This window comes from Chlorocebus sabaeus, chromosome 1, assembly GCF_047675955.1.
Source record: "Chlorocebus sabaeus isolate Y175 chromosome 1, mChlSab1.0.hap1, whole genome shotgun sequence".
Classification (NCBI taxonomy): Eukaryota; Metazoa; Chordata; class Mammalia; order Primates; family Cercopithecidae; genus Chlorocebus; species Chlorocebus sabaeus.
Window position 1 is genome coordinate 100,853,354 of NC_132904.1, and position 23,293 is coordinate 100,876,646.

A 23,293-nucleotide genomic window follows, 5' to 3' on the forward strand; every position below is an offset into this window, starting at 1 on the left:
AAAATAAGTTTTAAACTCTTTACTACAAAGACTTTTGGCACTTGAAAAAAGATACAGGAGTCTGGGGAAACAGTAACCAATTTTTGTACAAAATGTTACTGTAATACCAATGATGGAGCAAGTAATGGCAGCAGCCTCATGTGGCTGTCATAGAAATATTTGGCCTCAAACAGAAGCCATCCAGTAAAACTACACATTTTGACTCCCCTTTTTAATTTCCATAATTTCAACTGAGGGACAGTCCAATTCAGGCTAAAAATGGAACTGTAGTAGCTGTTTACTTGAACTCTCTCCTCCTTTCTTTTAAGGCATCAAACTCTAAATAAAAACAAAAAGAAAAACACAACAACATCAGGACTACCATTAATGACTTTGATTTTTGCAAAATCACTTAGCTTGTCTATGGCTCATTTTCTTCATTTATGAAATTAGCTAATTTTACCTACTCTAACAGTCTTAAAAGAGAAATTACAATGAAAAGATGTTAGCTGCAATAAACAATAAATATGTGTGTTACTATTTCCTATTCTCATCATCTTCTTAAAGATTGATCTGGCCCTAATGTATACTATTCTATAGAGCAGTGTAGTTTATTTAGGTGACTTGACTGAAAAATTGCTATTCTTTTTTCATTCATAATTATTTGAGCATTCCTGCTTAGTCTTTGTATTTATTCAGAAACTTGTAGATTCTCCTTAATTGAGGGTATATAACACATTCATTTGAAAAAGTCTCAATAAGTTATGCCTATCCTTAATTTAGATTTGGTATGTCTATTACTGGCTAAAGGCTATGGGGTTTAATAAGTAAAGAGACATTAATAGGAAATTCATTAGTTAAGGTTATCTTAACATCCCTAATTATTTATTAAACACTGGTTGATTATATTAAAACCTATTTTGTTCATTGCAGTCATTGGTATCTGACATTGAGAGAGAATAGTGTTGCATTTTAATTTTACATTTCTCAAAGTAGCAACTTAGACACATTCAATGTTTTCACACAATAGCAATTATAAATAGGGTCAAATGCACATGCTAGATCCCCCCTCTTTGTGCAATCATAAATAGCAATTTTATTAATAAATGGGCTAATTTTTTCTTTTAGTTTTGTGATTTAGGCAACACATTGTTATCACCATCCAGTTCTGTCTGGGATTAGTAATTTTGTTCTTTTATTAATAATCTGATATATTTGTGACTTATTTAGGAGGCAGTAACATACAGGAATAGCTCACAGGCTTTGAAGTGAGATCTTTTTGAATCCACCCATTATTGACTACACATCTAGAGCAGGTGATCGCTAAGCCTTGAATTCTCCAATGGTAAAATGGAGAAGATAACTTTTTAGAGCTGTTGTGAGGGTTGAAGAAGACAATGCATGTAAAGCTCCTGCCCTATTACTTAGCACCATCCAACAGCTCAAGAAATGGCACAAGTGATGATGATGATGATTGTTGCCTTTTTCTATTTCTATTTTTTTATATTTCTTAGATTCTAAGTTTCCAGAAGGTAGAAGCTCCATTTACACACAGTACTGTCTAAACTGCTCTTAGCATAATGCCACCCCATCAATATTCTGTTTTTGACAGTTTCTTTTTCCCATATCACTGCTGTCAGTTCTCATTTGTACAGTCTTACAGAGACAGAGCCACATCTATTTATCTTGCTCAATAAATCCACATTATTCTAACAAATATTTCTGGATTATGCTGCTGATTCAGCTGTCTTGTTTCCCCTAATCCAGTTGAGAATATTCCAGCATGTCCTCTATTTATGAATACGCTTTAATTCAAAATGAAAGAAAGACTATGACGGGTTCAATTAGCTTGGCCTAACACAGCCTCTGAGCTTAATTTTCGGATTAACACGGGCACTTTTGCCATTTCATTCTTTCCTTGGCTCCTTCTGCTATGTATGATTTCAAGATGATGATTCCCTTTGGATTTTTGGCTGAAGGCACTTGTCACTTCCAATTCATTATTTTCTTGATATTTGCTCACTGCAGAGCATCTGTCCCCTATGCAAACAGCTTTGGAAGAGGATGTACATCTCTGAAATAGCAAGAGAAATATGATGCCTGATTACAAGTTTAGGAAAATAAAAACAGAGGAGGGTTCTTTTAAGGTTTTCAAAATTTTCTATGAATTTATCATATTTAAGCTGCTATTTTAGTTTCTGGCAGGTATATTTTCTATAACAGGGAAGGCTAGTCTGCTCTGCACATGTTTTATTTAACATTGCCTTCCTGTGTCGTGTGGTCTGACTAAAAATTTTATAAGTTAACTGGAAATTTGCATATTTTAAGTACACAATGGATGAGATTTCTTCTTGAGGGACATAAATAAACAAAAACAGCCACTAACATATGTCACAATTTTTTTGACACATGACATATATTTAGCTAAATTTGTTAGTACTTTCTATTAAAAGTTTTTAGAACTTCCATTGACTGTCTTCTCAAGTAGGTTACCAGTTAAATGCTCAAAATACCAATGCTTCTAGTTTTCATATCAATTACTTATGTTCAAGACAAAATCCTGAAGTATTTAACAAATTGTTGCAGTCTGTGACACCCATAACAATTGAGCATAGCTTGTTACAGTGGACTTATAGAGAACAATGGACTTGAAGTAAGGAATCTGAACACTTGTTTACTGAATATGCAACTCTAAGTCAGTCAATGAACTTCTTTGGACCTATAAAACACCTGCTTTCCCTGGCTGATTGGGCCTCTGGAAAATCTATAAAAAATAGCAGCTAGAAAAATGTTTAGTGCACACAGCGAGGAAGTTCTCTTGTGACCTACACATGAAAGACATTATTGTTGTTATTTTTCTCTTTGCAATTACAGCCCCCTTCCTTTACTAGGAATTCTTTGTGCTTTACTTCTAAGGACATGACAGTCAGTAATTAGTTCCTCAAATATTCTGAGTACCTACTGGTACTAGGCACTGTGGATACAGTAAAATCAGAACAACAGAGTCAAAACTTAGCTCAGAATTAACTATTTAGAAGGCAATGGAATCTGGAGTTTGCTTCAGGTTTCAGTATGCCACACAGGCTATTTTTAGTATAGCTGTCAGGGTAAAGTACGGGAAAGCTATAAACAAATAATAGTAATACAACAAACTTAAAGGAGATATTGATTTGAAATAAAAATAGTAGCCTGAGATTTACCTTGAGAAAAATGGGTACTATAAAACCTATTTTCTACGTTTTGAAAAAACAAAACATATGGCTGTGAAATGAGAAATTCAGTTGATCAGCTTAACATTCACGGTGAACATGCCAAAGATCTGAAAACTATTGCATTTGCCACATTCCACTGTTTAGAAAGAGTTAGGTGTCTGGAAGGGTATAGAACAATTAGCGGATGATGGAAGGGCATTTTTCACTTTGTATTGATACACTTGGATTTCCTTGAGAAGACATGTAAGTAAAGGTTTACAATGAATGACCTTTCTGCTCCATACTGATAAGCATTACCATTAATGCCTAAGAGCAGAAAATGTTCAGTAAATCTGGACGTCTTTGACGAGTCATCCTGTGTCCAGAATTGGTGGGTTCTCAGTCTCACTGACTTCAAGAATGAAGCCACGGACCCTCGCCCTGAGTGTTACAGTTCTTAAAGATGGTGTGTCCAGAGTTTGTTCCTTTACACGTTCAGATGTATCTGGAGCTTCTTCCTTCTGGAGGATTCGTGGTCTTGCTGGCTTCAGGAGTGAAGCTGCAGACCTTCGCAGTGAGTGTTACAGCCCTTAAAGGTGGCATGGACCCAGAGAGCCAGCAGCAGCAAGATTTAGTGCAAAGAGCAAAACAACAAAACTTCCACACCATGGAAGGGGACCCAAGCGGGTTGCTGCTGGCTGACTCAGGCAGCCTGCTTTTATTCCCTTATGTGACCCCACCCACATCCTGCTGATTGGTCCATTTTACAGAGAGCTGATTGGTCCATTTTGATAGAGTGCTGATTGATGGATTTACAATCCTTGAGCTAGACACAGAATGCTGATTGGTGCGTTTTCGATCCCTTAGCTAGACATAAAAGTTCCCCAAGTCCCCACCAGATTAGCTAGATACAGAGTGCTGATTGGTGCACATATAATCCTCCAGCTAGATATAAAAGTTCTCCATGTCCCCATCCAGCTCAGGAGCCCAGCTGCCTTCACCTAGTTGATCCTGCACCCTGGCTGCAGGCTGAGCTGCCCGCCAGTCGCAAGCCACGCCTGCACTCCTCAGCCCTTGGGCTGCAGATGGGAGCAGGCGCCGCAGAGCAGGGGGCGGAGCCCGTCGGGGAGGTTCGCGCCGCGCTGCAGCACATCGCAGGAGGGGAGCTCAGACATGGCGGACTGCAGTTCTGGACCCGTGCTCCGCGGGAAGGCAGCTAAGGCCAGGCAAGAATTTGAGTGAAGCGCCGGCGGGCCGGCACTGCTAGGGAACCCTGCCCAACCTCCACAGCTGCTGGTCCCGGTGCTAAGCCCCTCACTGCCCTGGGCCTGCGGCGCCAGCAGGCCACTCCATGTGCGGGGCCCACCGAGCCCGCGCCCGCGCCCGCGCCAGCCAGAACTTACACTGGCCGGCGAGCGCAGGGCGCAGCCCGGTTCCCGTCCGCGCCGGCTCCGGCTCCCGCGCCCCCGGAACTCGCACTGGCCTGTGAGCGCATTGTGCAGCCCGGGTTCCCGCCCGGGCCTCTCCCTCCTCATAAGCAGAGGCGGCGGCTCCAGCCTTAGCCAGCCCAGAGAGGGGCTTCCACGGTGCGGGCTGAAGGGCCCCTGGAGCGCCGCCATAGTGGATGCCGAGGCCGAGGAGGCGCTGAGAGTGAGGGCTGCTAGCACATTGTCACCTCTCAGTCCCACCACTTAGCATACACTAGTTGAGCTGAGGTGTTTCACCTGTTTTCCTTTGGAGACGAGCTACTATTGGAGCCTGAACCCATAGTCTTATAAAATCTCTGCCTCTTTGTACTGTGGATTGTATGGAAGATTAAATCAGAGTCATATCTCCTTCATTTGAAAAGGTTCCCTTCCTTTATTACAAGGTATTTTATAGAGATTTCAGTTTTTCTGCCTTTATATTGCCTTAAACAAAATCTTCATAATAAGCCTTTAGTGGATTTTGGGTGGGTGAACATTAAATGACTTCTACCTTCCAGAACTTTTTAGTGTTGGATATGGCACTGGAACAGGAATTGGGAGATGTTAGTGAGTATGTGCAATTTGTTTCAAGTGGGGTTTGTAGAAGTAACCTGACTTATCCGGGCTTAAGTTTCCTCCTTTGTAAAATGAATGAGTAGGATGAACATATCTCTTAGATCACTTTAACTCAACTGAACTGTTGAGCAATTAAGTGTCAAGGATACAAATATTTCTGGAATCCTATATTCGAGGGTATTAATAATTTTCTATTCTATGAAATGTAGCTGTAGTCAGGTAGAATATCTCACTATTTCCAACATATAACATGATTATTTTCTTTCTTTTGACTTTTTCTGTGAATTTTTCTTCATCTGGCATGCCTATTTGATCCGATCTGAATATCTACATCCCACTCATATGTCAGGGACAAAGCTTAAAAGTCTGACGTAATCACAGTTATGTACTGTATCTCTTTTAGAAACACACAGAACTTACCAAAGAGGTAACTACATTCTACACATTTAATAAATACTAATCCTAATAGCTTAATTAATAACTTTTTAGCTTTTAGCATTGCAAAATTCTACAATAAATGAATCAGATACTGTTTCCCAAAATAATGGAATTGTGAACTATTACTATGTTAGTCTCGAGTAGATCAAGCGTATTTCCTCTACTTCTAAATTTAAAAAGCAACGTTTATAATATTTGGCTTATGCCGTTCTGTAGTCTGAATGCTTGTACAGCCCATCCCCCAAATTCATATTTTGAAATCCTAACCCCCAACGTGATGATAGTATTAAAAACTGGGGCCCATGGGAGGTATTAGTTCATAGGGCTGGAACCTTCATTAATGAGATTAGTGCCCTTTAAAAGAGATTCTAGAGAAATCCTCACCCCCTTCTTCCAGGTGAGGACATATAGAGAAGCTGCCATCTATGAACCAGAAAGCAAGCTCTCTCTAGACACTGAATCTTCTGGCACCTTGATCTTGCATTTTCCAGACACCGGAACTACAATAAATAAATTTATGTTGTTTATAAGCTGTCCAATTTATGGTATTTTGTTATAGCAACTGACTCTGACCAAGGCAGCGTCCTACATAAGGAAACAAAATACCTAACCGGACATTTTTCTTTAGCAGTTTCAACCAAGTAGAAGTTTAAGCATGGCTAACACTACAAGGTCACATAAAGAAAGGTTTACATGACATCATGCTTTTGTCCCAAGGAGAAGATTTTGTACCCTGAGCACCAGTGAGAAATATTTTAAAATAAAAGCCCATTCTCTAAGAAAATATTACAGATAAATGCACAAAAAAGAAAATAAAATACCTTCCAGTGTTGACAAAGCAAGTAGCAAGCATTTCTGAAGCATATATTGAAGACATCCAAAACAGACGTTTAAAATCTCAAATTTAAAAACTGGGGCAAACCAAGACTGAACACTACATATAAAGTCTTCACAAATACTGAAGTAGCAAATACAGAACCATTGCTCCTAGAAGAGATGTAGGGTTAGGTTTCTGGTCCTAACATTTCTGTCAATTGATCAATCGTCTTGTGTTTTGTGTGTTTCTAGTTAAAGATACCTCATTTAATACGTATTTTTGATTCATTAACATTGAACTCACAGCAGGCACTATGACTTATGCCCGCACAAAACATATCTAACACATCTTTTTTCTCCGTAAGGCACATGACAGTGTTCTCATACTGAAGAACACTAGACAGCACTTCAGCACTGTAATCAGGGCCCATTTTAAACAGCCAAGTCATCAACAAGAAGCATGAAATGAGAAAAACATGGCATAAATAGACCACAAAATGGACACATGTTTACAGTATGAGAGATGAAACAGGAAGGCAGAGTGCTGCCTTGTTTGAATTCAGCTGGAAACATGCTCTTCAGAAAACTCAAATTTTTCACCACTCTGCTTATGTCTGTGAGTGATTGCCAAAGTGAAGTGCATATTGATTTTGAGGTTACAAATAAATTTTAGCAAGTAGGCAAATTTGCAAATGTGGAGCCTGCAAATAATGAAGATGATTGTATTTGTTATTAGATCTGTTGAATTCCAATGCTCTTTTTCTTTCCCACCTCCTAATGAAAGGAGCTTTATACTTCTCTTGCATATAAAAGTGATGTACTATCATGTAGAAAAATAAAGCCATATAAAAATTTTTTTTATCAATAGAAATTACATCACCAGAAGTCAATGATACCTTTCTATGTATATGTATATATTTATATTGATATGGTTTGGCTCCGTGTCCCTGCCCAAATTGAACTGTAATCCCCATAATCCTTATGTGTGGAGGGAGGGACCTGGTGGGAGATGATTGGATCACAAGTGTGGATCCCCCTCTGTTGTTCTTGTGATAGTGAGTGAATTCTCATGAGATATGGTGGTTTTATAGGTGCCAGTTCCTCCTTGTTCATGCTCTTGACTGCCACCATATAAGACGTGCTTCCTCCTCTGCAATGATTGCAAGTTTCCTGATGCCTCCCCAGCCGTGCAGAACTGTGAGTCAGTTAAACTTCTTTCTTATTATAAATTCTCACTCTTCGGCATTTATTTATAGCAGTGTGAAAATGGACTAATACCTGCATATATACATATTTCCTATAAAATATCATTCTGTTTTAACAAGTGTGGAAAAGAATAATTGCAGAACTTTTCCCTTAAGTATTAAGTATAGCTATGTGGAATCATTTTAAATGGTTGCATGATATGCTTTCACTAATCTCCTATTGATAAACATTTAGCTTGCTTCTAATATTTATCTATTCTGAACACTGCTGAAAATTAACCTATGTCTGTATATATGTCCAATTACATTTGCAAAAATTTTCTAAAAATACAATTTAGACTTAAATTCCTATTAAACTCTTCTTAAGAAATGCTTCCTCTCTTTTAACCATTCTCTATCTAATGTTGCATATGCTACCGTGTCAATTATTCTGTTTAACTTGATGTTTGGGGTTATTACCTAAGTTATTACCTGTTAGCATGGGAAAATAAATAATCACATCACATTATTCACAAACATTAGTAGATGATCTGGTAGAAAAAATAATTATCAGAAGAACTGCAAGAGTATATAAGGTAAAGATCTAGTGCTGATCAATTCTGAAAAAGTGGCAGTGGTGGCAGCATAGCTTTGGAGTCTCTTTAAATCTCCAGACTGAGAAACTAGTTAACAAAACCAAAACTCTACAGAGAGCGTACATAACTAGGGGACAAGGTATCAAAAACCAAGCAGGCTTTCAATTGAAAGGGCTGAATGTTATTAACATCTATATGGAAGAAAATTGGAAACCAGCCAAGTAGGCTGATGGACCTGAGAACAGAAGAATTCCAAAACAGTGACATCTGGAAAGGGCTTCAGGTTAATTTAAAAACAGCAAATATTGGGAGGGACCTTCCCCACTCCAGTAACAACAGAGTGCAAGGGGCTGACTGCAAGAAGGTGTGATGAGAATGGAGAAGTCTAACAGCTTTTGGGAAACTTCAAAACTGACTTGTGTGTGTGTGTGTGTGTGTGTCTCCCTAACTCTCAGGAAAAACTATTGGAAGTGGCTTCAAAATTTAGCAAGCTAGGGACAAAGGAGATGGGAGAAACTATTAAAAAAAAAAAAAAAAAAGTGAAACAGGGTTTAGAATGCTTACAAAGTCCCCACATTTCTAAACACTACATAAAAAGAAAGTTCTTTTATAAAGTTAGAAAAGCTTCTCTAAACCCCATGTTTTTCTAAAGTTTGAAAAAAAAATACCATGTAAAAATGAATACAAACGCATCAGGGTTAAATTCTATACAAATTATTATAAGAAAAAAGAAAATAAAAGTATACCTAGCAATAAATATACCTACCATTCATAAAGACATGCTCAAGAGTGTAACTATTATTTCAGAATAAACTCAGCCGGGCGCAGTGGCTCATGCCTGTAATTTTAGCACTTTGGGAGGCCGAGACAGGCAGATATTTGAGGTCAGGAGTTTGAAACCAGCCTCGCCAACATGGTGAAACCCCATTTCTGCTAAAAATACAAAAATTAGCTGGATGTCTGGCTGTGTGCCTGTAATCTCAGCTACTCAGGAGGCTGAGGCATGAGAACTGCTTGAAGCCTGTAGGCAGAGGCTGCAGTGATCTGGGATCACGCCACTGCACTCCAGCCTGGAGAACAGAGTAAGACTCTGTCTCAAATAAATAAATAAATAAATAAAATAAATTACAATTCACAAATCCACATATGAGATGGCAGAACACAGGAAAGCAGATATAAAATAAAAAAAATCACTTCAGATAAAAACAGAGAATAAAATAGAAACACAAGAGAAACACATCAGAAAATTCCTTAAAAGAATAAATGGAGAAAAAAAGCACACAAAAAATTGAAAAGTAATAAAAAGCATCTGAGAGACAGTTTCAAGTACTAATGGAGCAGATAAAAATGAGAAAACAGAAGTCTCTGAAGAAGGAAGCTGAAAAGAAACACTAAATTATAATTTAATAAAATTTTCTTAAAATAAAAATAACAATTTAAAACTACATGTTGGAAAAGTACAGTACATATCTGAGAGTTTGGTACACAGTTGACCCAGCCACAAAACACTAAACTGAAACATATTCTAATTTTTTTTTTTAATTCAGGAGAAAAAATCAGGGATATGGGAACTGGATGTGATTTCTAAAGTAAAAAAAAAAATTGATCATTATCAAACTTTTTTGTCAGCATCAATTTATGCCAGAAAAAACTGGGGTCACACATTTTATATTTTCACAGGGGAAAAATAGTTTTTTTGAGACCAGGCCTCTTGTCACCCAGGCTGGAGTGCGGTGGTACGATCATGGCTTACTGCATCATGGGCTCAGGTGATTCTCCTACGTCAGCCTCCTGAGTAGCTGGAATCACAGGTGTACACCACCATGCCTGGTTACTTTTTGTATTTTTTGTAGAAATGCGATTTGTTCAGCCATGTTGCCAGGCTGGTTTCTAACTCCTGGGCTCAAGCAGTGCCCTTGTGTCAGCCTCCCAAAGTGTTTTGATTACAGGCCTGAACCATGGTGCCTGACCAGCAAAGCTCTATAATATTAAAAGCAAAGAGTAATATTATCAACTTGCAAGGACTCAGAAAACATTTTTGTCAGGAGCCCTTCCAGCGGAATCTGTGAGTGGATCAGATAGATCTACTCACAAAATGACAAAATGTTAGTGGTAAACATTAAACACAGCTACTTGTAGGTCCCCACTAAATGAGAGTTCAAGGGAAAGAGGTTCCATGTAATGATGATATACACAGGGAATGTAGCTCTTGAGACCTAGTTGTACACATTTCTTTGCAATTCTGTTTTCAGAGATTTCACCTTGGTAGCTTGAAACTGACCATAATGGGAATATTTACACTAAGGAGATCATTAAATGCTACAAATCAGGGCTTTTTGCTTTGTTTTGTGTGTATAAATGTGGTTGCTCAAAATTTACTGTCTTGGTTGGGTTGGGCTGGGCTGCCATAAAAAAATACCATAGACTAGGTGGGCTTAAACCACAAAAATGTATTTTGGGCCACTTCTGGAGGCTGCAAGTTTAAGATCAAGTTGTTAGCAGGATTGCAGTAGTGAGCCTAGTAGGGTTTCCCCTAGGAGTACAGACTGCAACTGCCTTCTTGTTGTGTGTTCACATGGCCTTTCCTCAATGTCTGTGTGTACTTGTGTGTCCTTGTGTGTTGTAGGGGTCAGTTTCTGGTGTCTCTTTTTATTAGGACACCAATCATCTTGGATTGGGGCCTCATCTTTTTACCTCACTTAATCTTAATTACTTTCTTAGAGGCCCCTTCTGGAAATACAGCCACATTGAGGGTAGGAGTTTCAACGTCTGACTGTACGAGATGGGGAACATTCAGTCCACAACATTTACCGGTTCACACTGCCAATACGGTACCTATGAGCATGCATAGTGCCTAGTCTATGGTCTTGAAATACTGTATCCTGCTAAAAGGAAATCACAACTTCTTGGAGAAGTGGCTGATTTCAGGTTGAGACATAAATGTACAAGTCTAAAACATCTTGTCATTCCAGATAGGAAGCTATCAATGACTAATGATGTCATGTCAAAAAGACTTGGGTCAATTTAAAGAGGGTCCTGCTAGCCAAAGATGGGATGATTTAAGTTTCAAAAATAAAATAATTACAGTTATTAAAATCATTAGATGTGTTTAAATCCATGAGTTCATAGTGGTGTTTTCTAAAAACTGGCTTGCCTTTTAGAGTATGATAAGGAATTAATCAATTATGCTAAAACTGGTAAACAAAGGAAAAATTTTGTCCTGCCTCTTCTATATGAATTGTAATCATAGGAAACCAATAAGGTAGTACAAAAGTAGCATGTTTAATAAAATGAATTAATATCTAAATTAAAAAGTAATGGTCAATTATAGTACCTATATTTTTCAATCCTAAGTGCATTAATGGATTTAGGCATTGAATATAAATAATTCCTTTTCCAAAATGATAGACAACCAGACATTATGGGCTTCATTTAGGAAGGACATGATACCAATACTATTGCCAGCGGGATCAAACCTGAATCTGCTCAAGCCTCAAGTTCACTTACCAATTTGCAGAAAATACAGAGCCTAGAGGAACATATTTAAATGTACCACGAGTATGCAATCTGCAAAATCCAGAGACTGTGAGAAACTATAGATTAAACATTGTGTAGATAAAAAACAGGATGTATATTTAAAGGATACATTAAATCAAAATTTTAAAATGGCACGGATAAATGATTGTGTTTTGAAAGACATGTCTGGGCTTTCAAACGTGTGCTAAAGCACATGCACACACACACACATAGAGGAAAGTGATTACTGTAAAAGTGAGGGCACTAATTGCTTATGGGAAGGGAGGGTTGAAACTGAAGGGACCACAAGAAAGGGGCCTCTGGAATAGTTGGCAAGGCTGTTTTCTTGACCTCTTGGCTTCACCATACATCTGATTTGTGTGATTTATTTTGTTGTTATTGTTTGTTTTATTTTGAAATGAATTATTTTTAAAAGGAGCTAATTTCTCAAAATACGTGAGGAATCTCCCAAAATATCTGGATAAGACAATGAAGAAATACGATTATCAAACTAGAAACTAGACTCATTGCAATTTCATACTTTAAATATAATATGCAGTAACTGTAGTTATTTAAATAAATATAAGATGCCAAAACAATTACCTAAAGTATTAAAACTTTCACCAAAGAATGTCTTTTGGGGGGCTTCAGATCTTGCCAGACAGTTGTCTAACTGAATTTCATCAATGCATGTTTTTTGCTGAATTGACTGAATTAACTATTGTTTGTCATATTTGAGACAAAGACTTGAAACATACCTGAGACAAAGAACTTGACTAAATTACCTTGATAATAGTATCTACACTATGGTTTTTTGAAGTGAATACCATACAGAGATGGCAAGACTTAATGTGATAACATATAAAAATTGGTAACATGTTTTAAAAGCCCTTATTATAAGAAAGTTCTTACAAAGTTTATTCAATAAATACCTTAATCTATGGTTCTTCATTGAGGTTTATCCAAGCTCCAAGAACAGACTGGGCTGAGATGGTTACCATCGCCAAAGCTGAGGAGAGTAATTCCATCTGCAAGGTGATTTTTTTTTTTTTTTTTTTTTGAGATGGAGTCTCGCTCTGTCACCCAGACTGGAGTACAGTGGCTAGATCTCAGCTCACTGCAAGCTCCGCCACCGGGTTTACGCCATTCTCCTGCCTCAGCCTCCCGAGTAGCTGAGACTACAGGTGCTCGCTACCACGACGGCTAGTTTTTTGTATTTTTTTAGTAGAAACGGGGTTTCACCATGTTAGCCAGGATGGTCTCGATCTCCTGACTTCGTCATCCGCCCGTCTCAGCCTCCCAAAGTGCTGGGATTACAGGCGTGAGCCACCGCGCCCGGCCTGCATGGTGATTTTTTATTTGGGATTATATTCTTGGGTCAAGTCAAACAGTAATTCACTTGTTTCCTTTCCTTTCATTCTTTCAATCCTCTTCATCCCTATTCCTATGTGCAGTGGTCCCACTGCCAGGCAGGTATGGAAGTTGAACCTAAGTTGCATTTCTGGGATTGAGGGAGGAAGGGCAGTGGTCTACCATATAAAAGAATTAGAGCAACCAGGTCACCTTGAAAGCACCAGAGAGAAAAGGCATCTGGCTCTGAAACTGTTAGCCTCAGGGGGAGGTTATCCTTAGATTAACAGCTGTGAACCCTTATTAGGGATCACCTGGAACCCAGATCACAGCAGTGAGGAAGCATATTAGCAAGAGGAGTCTTATCTGGGGGCAAACTACTTTGTGGAGTCTTACAAGTTCCCCAGTGTCTTACCCTGGAAAACTTTATGAAGCAATTTATATAATTGAGAGCCCTCCAGAATTTAGGATTTTGTATTATTGTGGATATTTGACCATATTTTGCCTGTATTTTTTTCTCCAAGTTTCTCTTCATTATATCCTGCTTTGGTCCCCATTCTTGGAAACCATAAATTTATTACCTTTGATTTTTAAATAGGCTGTACCCACTTAATTATTGCTTGTTCATGTGGTGTTTACTTAGCTTTGCTTCTTCTAAGTCACTGTCATTATTGCCTTAATCAGGACCCTTGTGCTCCTGTGAACCACCTTCCTACTAATGTCATCACTGGTAGTAAAGTGCCAGAACTCATGGATAATTATTCTTTTGCATTTATATTATTATTACTTTGCATTTACAAGCCGCCTTCTTCATATGATATTTTATTCACAGTCTTTTGCAGTTCTTGTTGAGCATATTAAAGAAATCAGAGCATTGTATAAAGAAATGAAAGAAGAGATTTCATGGAAAATTTGAAATCATTTCTTCATTTCTTAGATGAGAAAATTGAGTCCAAGAAGGACTGACTGAATTGCTCAGAGATACTTGTTTGTAGCAGAGCCAAAAAAAAAAAGAAAGACAAACATTTTCCTGATTTAGCCACCACAAATTGGTTTTTGAAATAATGCAGTCTATCAATACATTAATAAATAAAGAATAAACAAATTATGACTCGCAATCTTTAGTAACAGCTATATAGTTGTGGCTACCATTTGCTATTTGAATAAGACATTAACATGACATCCTTGGAGGACAGCTATTATCTCAGTGTGTTCACTCTGGGTACCAGAGACTTGATGGGTGACTTCTCTCAGACAGAGATATATATCTATAACATATCTCACGATGAGCAACAGAGTAGAGAATGTCTCACTTTAACCCTGTCCAGACCGAGTTTCTCCTGTGTCCAGTGGCACTCTGTCCCGTGTTGCCTTTCTGCAGAGGACCTCTTAATACTATATGCGAATAATGAGAATCACCTGTACTGACTTGGTGATTGCTAGTGACTTAGTGTCTTTAAAACTGCTTCCCCATCCACAAAATGACCACAGTGGTACTTACCTCCTGGGATTGCTCTAAGGATTAAACATCATAGTATTTGTTGATACAGTCCTTCTTCAACTCCACTTATCTTCTACCCTGAACTCTCTTACAGTGTCATCTTATACTGGTGATTTTTTTTTTTTTAACTCTGCATCCTCATGCTTCAAATAATTGCTACCAGTAACGTATTTTATCTTTGCTGGAATGTCCGAAGCTGTTGGAAATTACAGAACTTCCAACTCTGTCATGTCAAGTACTATGAAAGTTAATAGGATTAATTTATCTTTAATTTAATAAAATAATGTAAAGTAAATGTTTGTTTCAGGAAAACATTCCTGAGAGTTTTGTTTTAATGAGAACTTGGTCAATAATATTTGTTTCTGGATAGAATTGTACCATTTTTTTTTTTCAATTCTGTCACTTGCCTAACATGATTTGCTGCTTCTTTGAGGGTGGTTTTGAACTTTCGGTTTCAGTGAGACCGATTCTGGCCAATGACTAGCAGATGTGTGTCTGAGAGCAGATAAGGGGAACATAATGGTTCAACTCCTAGAAATCCCTGGAGATGAAACTAGATCTAAAACTTGAACAAAGAGCAATTTCCTACCTACCATTCCTCGGAGAACTGATTTGTGAGATATTAGCATCTGGCTGAGCACTTAGTAGCAGCTGATTTTGGGAACTCTAAAGCCAGAGTAATTCAGGTTGAAGGAATTGTGTGACAGTTTCATAAGCATCATAAAAGAAATATGATCAGCTAGTATTCCATCCAATTAAATAACTTTTTAGTGCTGTACAATTTTTTTCCAAAAAATTCTGTTTTCAAAAAGTGACCTTGGATAATACTTCAAAAGACCATACATATATGGTAATATTTCCTTCTAGATCTAGTGATTTTCCTGAATTTTTACACATTAAGGTCTGTTTTTTCCTAGGAAAAAAATTGGGGATCAGGAAGTTTAAATATGGTCTAAAGCAAAGCATGCACACAATGAGTTTGAATTCAGTATCAATATACAGTTTTGAGATCCTGAAGGTTCTTTTGTACATTTATAACTTGCCAGGTATTTAATAGATCACATACTGAATAGAGATGCCTTCCTTCCTTCACCTTACACCTTATATTTAAATATAAACATATTCACTAAACATATTCTGTAGGATTTTTGTAATTGTAACTGTGAAAAGAGTGAGTTTACCTTTGACCAATCAAAACCTTCACCTCTTTGAGATGCCTAATTTAGACAAATTCTGCAAATGAAAAAATAGGACTTTTTAATTAGACTGACTATAAGCATAGAGCATGGTTTGGTGGATATGAAGCCGTGAATTGATTGCTGGGAAACCAAGGGTCTTGACATGTGATTTACATGTATATGTAGATATGTGTATATGTGTAGGACAAAGGAGAGAATGAATTTCTAAAGAAATGGGATGAATGATGTGCAAATCATGGCAAGAATCATGAAACATGAATCATGAAACTGCAAAGTTGAATCTGAAATGGAAGTGTCCAATAATGAAACATTTAATATAGAATGTATCTTTAAGACTCCTTAGCATTTTTGTAGTGAAGTGGTACCAACTATTTGTACCATTTGGAACTCTGGTCAGAGTCACAGTAGAACATTGGTATTTTTGTCTGTTTGATTTGAGGGTCTCTTGGGAGATATATGAAAGTTCTGTTGAATGGTAGTCATGCTGACCATTCTAGGCTAATATATCAAATCATGTTAAGGAAAGTTTCAGGACTTCTTATATAGAAACCATGTTTTACAGGATTTCAGTGAGACTAGAGTGTTTCAGTTGCTGCTGAAGAAATACTTTCAAAAGTCATTGATGCGTGTGTCCTTTCACTGGATGGAATGTGCTCTCAGCAAAACTAAGGATTCAGCATATATAACTGTGGCTTAGGGTGGAGCAAGTACACAATGCCTTCCTAAGTTTAGAAATATTCTTCATTTATCAGTCAGCCAGAAGGGTATTTAATATATCCACTTTGTTGTAAATTCAGTATCAAGCAGACTAGAAATCTTACAAGAGAAATAGAACACAGAGTTGTTACCACAAAAAAAGTTTACTAACGTAATTGGATGTTACGTAGTTAAGGATGAAAGATTTTAACTAAACAGGGTCAACTTGAATCTTAAATTCTAATGGAATCATATTAAATGTCCATCCAAAATTTCAATACTATTTTCCAATATAGTTTTTTTTTTAATTTCCAGATATTTTTATTTACCTAGTACCCTCTGGTTTAGATTTCTACTTCTGCAAAATTTTCATTATTTAATTTACATCATGCTAGTATAGATTTTTAATGATCTGGTGTCACCCATTTTTGTGCTACAGCTTTTCTCATTACTCTAAGCATATGCTGAACAAAATTCATGAGAGGTTTTACTTGAGTTTAAAATAGGGTGACATCATAGATCCGTATAGTATACGAATTAAAATAGAATATTAGATACATGTAGGTAAGGACAGTGGACTGAGCATTTGCATTCATCTCTTTTAAAACCATACTAAATAAGAGTAGTAGGATTATTTTGAAACAATGTAAACTCACAAGAAAAAAATGAGAAATAATAGCAATATTTGAAAATAATTTGAAAATAAACTTTATTTATTAGAAGAGTTTTAGACTTATAAATAAATTATAAAAATGGTACAGAGATTCTCATAGGCCCCATACCAAGTTTCTTCTATTATTAATGTTATATTAATATGATACATTATTACAATTAATTGACTATATTAATTTGTTACATTAACTAGAGTTCATACTTCATTCAGATTTCTTTAGCTTTTACCTGTTGGTTACTTTCCAGGATCCCATCCAGGATACCACTGTATTTAATAATGTATTTAATAGGCATGCCCCCTTAGGCTCCTTAGTCTCCTTAGATTCCTCTTAACTGTGATGGTTTCTTTTTGTCTTTGGTAACTTTGATAGTTTTGAGAAGTACTGGTCAGGTATTTGGTAAAAGCATGTTTGTCAATTGGTGTATTTTCCTGATGCCTTTTTATTTTGTAAGTAGATTTTGAAGAGGTGAAGGGTCATTTTCCCCATATTATGTCCAGGGTACATATTATCAACATGACTTGAGACGGTTAAAGTCGACCTTGATCACTTGGCTGAGGTAGTGTTTGTGAGGTTTGTCATCCATCAAGTTACACTTTTTTCCCCTGTTACATCATCCTCCTTGGAGGGAAAGCAATAATATTTTGTAAGCTAGGAGGCCAACAAAGAAATGGCCACTGGTATAGCAGACTGGAGCCAAGAATGACAAAAGTGCTAGGGCTTTTAACAATGACTATGCAAACTTTTATAGAATTGTCTTTTTTCATGTGGTATTTTTCCATTATCCAACTTGGACTAGAAGTCCAATGAGAAAACTGAAGACACAATTTAACTTGAGTTGTTGAAATTCCAAAGGGATCATGGGTTGGAACCAGGCTTATGGTGTAGCTGTTAATGAAGACTCTTCAAAAAGGAGTTAGATTCCCAGATAGCTTCCCTTGTTCACCAGAACTGGGTAATTTCCCTCCTGCAGCCAGCAGAAAGTTAGAAGTTAGGACTTCTGTTTGTTGGTTTTTATTTACTATATGCTTCTAGGAAGTCTAATGTAGTAGGACTTTGACATTAGGAAAAGTTGGGTAATAGAGTAAGAATAGAATAGAATACCACATGAAAAAAGAGAATTCCAAAAATGTTTGCATAGTATGGTTAAAAGCTTTAGCACACTTGTCTTTCTCAGCTTCTAAAGTACTGACAGTTGGTTTTTATTTACTATATTCTTCTGGGAAGTCTAATATAGTAGGACTTTGACATTAGGAAAAGTTAGGTAACAGAATAAGAATAAGAATAGAATAGCACATGAAAAAAGAGAATTACAAAAAAGTTTACATAGTATGGTTAAAAGCTTTAGCACACTTGTCTTTCTCTGCTTCTAAAGTACTGACAGTTGTGGTTATACCCTCTGGTTAAGAGTTTGGAATGTACTTTCTTGATCTGTCCAACCAGCCTAAAATAAAACATCTAAAGATACTAAAATCCCGCAATATATGGCACAGCACTATTAATTTGTAGTAAAGCTTATAATTTAGAAGTTATATCTTTGTGCAAATGGTTCCAATCACCTAAATTAATGTAGAGCACAAAAGAAGCAAAAACAACTTAATATGAAACATGGAGGAAATGTTATTAATTTATCAAAGAAATAAGAGGAATACTTCAGCCACACAACAAGATGCTGTTAAAAGCAACAACAATAAAAAAAAGGAAAAAAAATAGCAACAGCAAAAATAAAATTTTGAAAAAGGAGAAATAAAGAATTAAAGTAAAAAGTTTAGTGAGTAAGGTTGAGGAACTTTTTCAGAGAAAAATACACACACACACACACACACACACACACACACAACAAAAAAGCAAGAAGACATAAGAAGATTAGAGGCTCATTCTAGGAAGTTGAACATACAAGTGATGGACATTCCAAGTCAAGAAAACAGGAAAACATTAAGAAGAAAACCATTAAAGAAATCAAGAAAATTTTCCAGAGTTTCCAGACAAAAAGGGCCCATTTAGGGCTCAGCACAATGCATTAAAATATCGCGAAGTCACATTACACAGACATTTTAGATAACTGGGTAAAAAAGAAATATTCTTATAACTTTCCAGGGAGGAAGAAAAGAAAGCTGTCTACAAGCAATTAGGAGTCTGAATGGATTCAGGTATCAGCTTGCACTGGAAGCTGGAACATAAAGAAGAAATATCTTCAAAATTCTGAAGAAAACTATTTCTGAAATATAATTTTATCCAACCCAAACTATTAAATGTGAATGAAAGTAGAATAAAGACATTTTTTTCAGAGAAGAAAAGCCTCCAAAAATTTAGCCTCTATGCATCCTTTCATAGGGAGCTATTAAAGGATGTGTTTAACAACAACAAAAAAGTGGAAAAAAATATTAACAAAACTTTTACTTGAATAATCCATTTCTATGTTTATAAAAATGTCCCTTTGTCATCTTTATCAACTTGGCCTCTTGCCATGTGGCATTAGTATCCCCTTTTTCATTCTGATCTTTTACAAACCATGTTCATTCATTGCATTTATTGTAGCCATGTTCCATGGGCCTCACTAAATAGTCATTGAGAGTTATCATAACTCCAGTTTATTATTTTATGAGATTTTGCATCGTCTGGCAAAATAACACTTTTAACCTCAGTCTGCTACATGTATCTACACAAGTTAAATACAGAATCAGTTATTTATGAAGACATATAAAAGATTGGTTCAGAGTTTCGATGGTGGATGGAGATTCTTCCCTTTTCATAGTCAGTGGAGATTTACCGTAGAAATTTACTTATTCAGTTTACTCATTCTCAGCACTTACTGAGTAATCTCTGTGTCAATCAATTTCAAAGGCACTCTGAATATGAAGGTAGATGATATAGGTATATGACATGAAGAGTTCAGAGCATAGAAGGGAGATAGAGAACACATCAATATTAACATAGTATAGTGTATACAATAAAATAGTGTATGAGGTTACAGTGGGGAGGCATAAAGGAGAAAAGGCTCATCACAAATTCAGGTGTAGAAATCATTAGGAAAGACTTTGCAGAGAAACACTAGCAAGGAGTTTGAAGAATGAGGAGCAATTTGCCGGACAAATAAGGAAGAAAACTTTAAACTGAGAAGAAAACCTGCACAAAGGCAGGAAAGAAGTTATTTATTTAGTGAAACACAAGGAATTTCATATAGTTCTTGCAGAGAATTTGTATATTTATGTGATTTGAATGGAATTAGGACAAAGAAGAAATGACAATAGATTTGGGGATATTTATATTGACCCTACATCTGTAAGTGTCCTGAAAAACTCATGCAAAATGGACAATCCTTAAACTAAGCCTTAGATAGCTAATGTCTCAATGTAGTTATATAGTTAAATCATTTATCTAGATCCCCTTTGATAAATCCTGACTGTACTGATTTCATTTATAGGCATCACGTATTCTTAATTATTGGTTCTATTCTCTGTTTCCTTGTTAACTTTTAGCTGTTTGTTTAAAAAAAAAAAAATCTGGATATACAGTTAGACCTCTGTATGTGTGGTTCTGCATTCTACTGTGTTTTCATTGCATGGATACTGGTAGCACACTGGGCCATTCTAACTGAGTGTGAAATTACATTTCCAATTTTACCTGCGGGACAGATGTTGGTTTAGATAAGTGTTCTTGCTTTTCTATGCATTGCTATTTTCAAATTTCAAAAATGTATTATGATAACTTGTGAGCTTTCCAAAATAAAACAAAAATCAAAAGCTCTCAAATAGTACTACACATAGGGTCAGTGCCAAAGCTGACATCTAAGCAATTTTTTTCAGTGGTAATATCTTTAATATGATTAATCAAAGTGACTTTCTTGCATTTTTAACAATCCACAGACTAAAGTGTACATTAATTGTCTTTTTAAAAGCGAAGTTCACTAATCAAGAGAGTTTCTAGCTAATTGAAAGCACTCATAAGAATCATGAAATATCATTTGACAATAGGCTTTGATTCCTCACAAAAATAATCTTTTTAAAACAATATAAAAGATTTTGAAAGATAAAGGTTTTTTACCATTTCTATAATAATCCTCAATTGAGTCATCACCTCCACTGCTATTTTGAGGAGCTTGTTCTTGTTTCAGGATCTGAAGTCATGGGTGAAATTAGCGTAGTTGCATACTCTTCATTTAGTGAAAGACTAATAAGTAGTAATTGATTGATGAGACAAAGCAGCTTTCCCCTCTAGGTTATGTTTATGCTAAAACATTCAACGGAAAAAATACAACTACTCTGTGGTCACATGACACCCTTGCAAAAAAATTAAACTCAAGAGGTTTAAAAATAAATCTTTTTATTTTATCAGAATTGAGTCAAGTTGATTCATACATGTAACCATCTTCAGAATATAGGAATGCTTATCCTTCATAATGATGCACCTGATTATTGCCATATTAGATCACTTTGTTACCTCCCAAACTGTATCTCAACTTTATATCAAGTAATTACCATATGATAGGGTTTAAATTTTGCAAAACTGGTGAATTTATAAGTTGCAGAGTCATCTACAAAGGCTACATAAAAGGGAACATTTAAAAACTGTCACATTTCAAAGATAATTGATTAGTACAATTATTTATGTCAGAATTTTGAAATGCTGAATTTCTATGTTACAAACTTTTATATTACTTTTTATAACTAGACAGTTTTCAAAAGGATTTATTGTAGACTGAACAATATAGTGGATAAGAAAATAGTCTCTGGAGCCACATGCCTGGTTTCGAATGCTAGCTCTACCACTTTCTAACTGTTTTACCTTGAACAAAGTATTTAACTTCGCTTTGCTTTGGTTTCTTCATTTGTAGAAAAATTGATGTTATAGTCATATTTGCTGTACAGTGTTGTTCTGAAAATTGAGTGAATGTTTGTAAAGCACCTAGGACAATTACTAACACATAGTAAACACTATAGCAGTGCTTTCCTTAGCATAAATAAATGAATAAATTTTCAGTAAAAAAAAAATCTCATAATACTAAAAATATAAAGAGTTAATAGCAATGAAGCACAAGTCAAAAAATCTCACTACCAAGAAATGATTCTTGCTAACATTTTATGAATATTATTTCAGTATTTTCTTTGAATATACTCAAAAAGAATAATAAATCAATACCTAGAAATGAAAATAATTTTATGACATTATTTTACATGCTTTTTAAAACTTGAAAAGCATTATATTTTATTTAACTTGAATTTAACAAATTAAAAGAAAGCACAAGTGGACTTGAGGGGGTTGGTGAATGTCATATAAATATTTCTTCGCCATGAATTAATACCTTATACAGAACTTCTCTGCATTTAAGAAAACAGATTTCAAAGATCATTAAAATGTTAGACTCTTTGTTTTTCTTAAACTCATGTTTTGAACTCCCTGCTGTGAAATGCGAAGTGAATACAAAAAGCAAAATTAGCTGGGTGTGGTGGTGGGCACCTGTAGTCCCAGCTACTGGGGAGGCTGAGGCAGGAGAATGGCGTGAACCCAGCAGGCAGAGCTTGCAGTGAGCTGAGATGGCACTACTTCGCTCCAGCCTGGGTCACAGAGCGAGACTCCGTCTCCAAAAAAAAAAAAAAAAAAAAAAAAGAAATGTGAAGTGATACATTCTTATATTCTTATACATTCTTGTACCTCTTCTCTCACCAATACTTTAGTATTACCTTTTAATAACATAACTGGAATTTATCTTGAAATTGATTAACTAATATACCTTTGACTGATTCATTCTATTATGTTTTGCAGCTTTAGTTCTCCCTTGTTTCAATGGCCATCTCTGATCACTTTTCTTGAAAGGTGTGTTAGCAATTCTCTATTTAAAATATAATGATTATCTTCATGCTGAGTCATCCCTCAGTTTGTCTGTTCTAGCCTCAGTCTATCTGCTCTAGCAATCATTTTAATCATTTTAATTTATTTCCCTTTTGCTTCTGAAATCTCTGAGATACTTTATTTTCCACATCATTTATTTGAGTTTTGGAAGTGTCTATTTTTTCCTGTTTGTAACTTATGCAATATTTTGTGCATGTTTTATTCTCAACATATTTCCTGAGTCTTCTCTTGCTTGAATTATCTTTTCTCCCAGATTAGTTCTTC

General features: G+C 36.1%; 1 long non-coding RNA gene across 1 annotated transcript in view; it reads left to right on the forward strand.

The window, feature by feature from the left end:
• Positions 1-4,648: 4,648 nt before the first annotated feature.
• The window catches only part of LOC140709736 (uncharacterized), a 240,290-nt gene continuing 221,645 nt past the window's right edge, over positions 4,649-23,293 (forward strand). Inside the window, exons 1-2 of the long non-coding RNA XR_012090516.1 lie at positions 4,649-5,040; positions 7,558-7,663. This is a non-coding gene — a long non-coding RNA (uncharacterized lncRNA). The remainder of the gene's footprint in view (positions 5,041-7,557; positions 7,664-23,293) is intronic.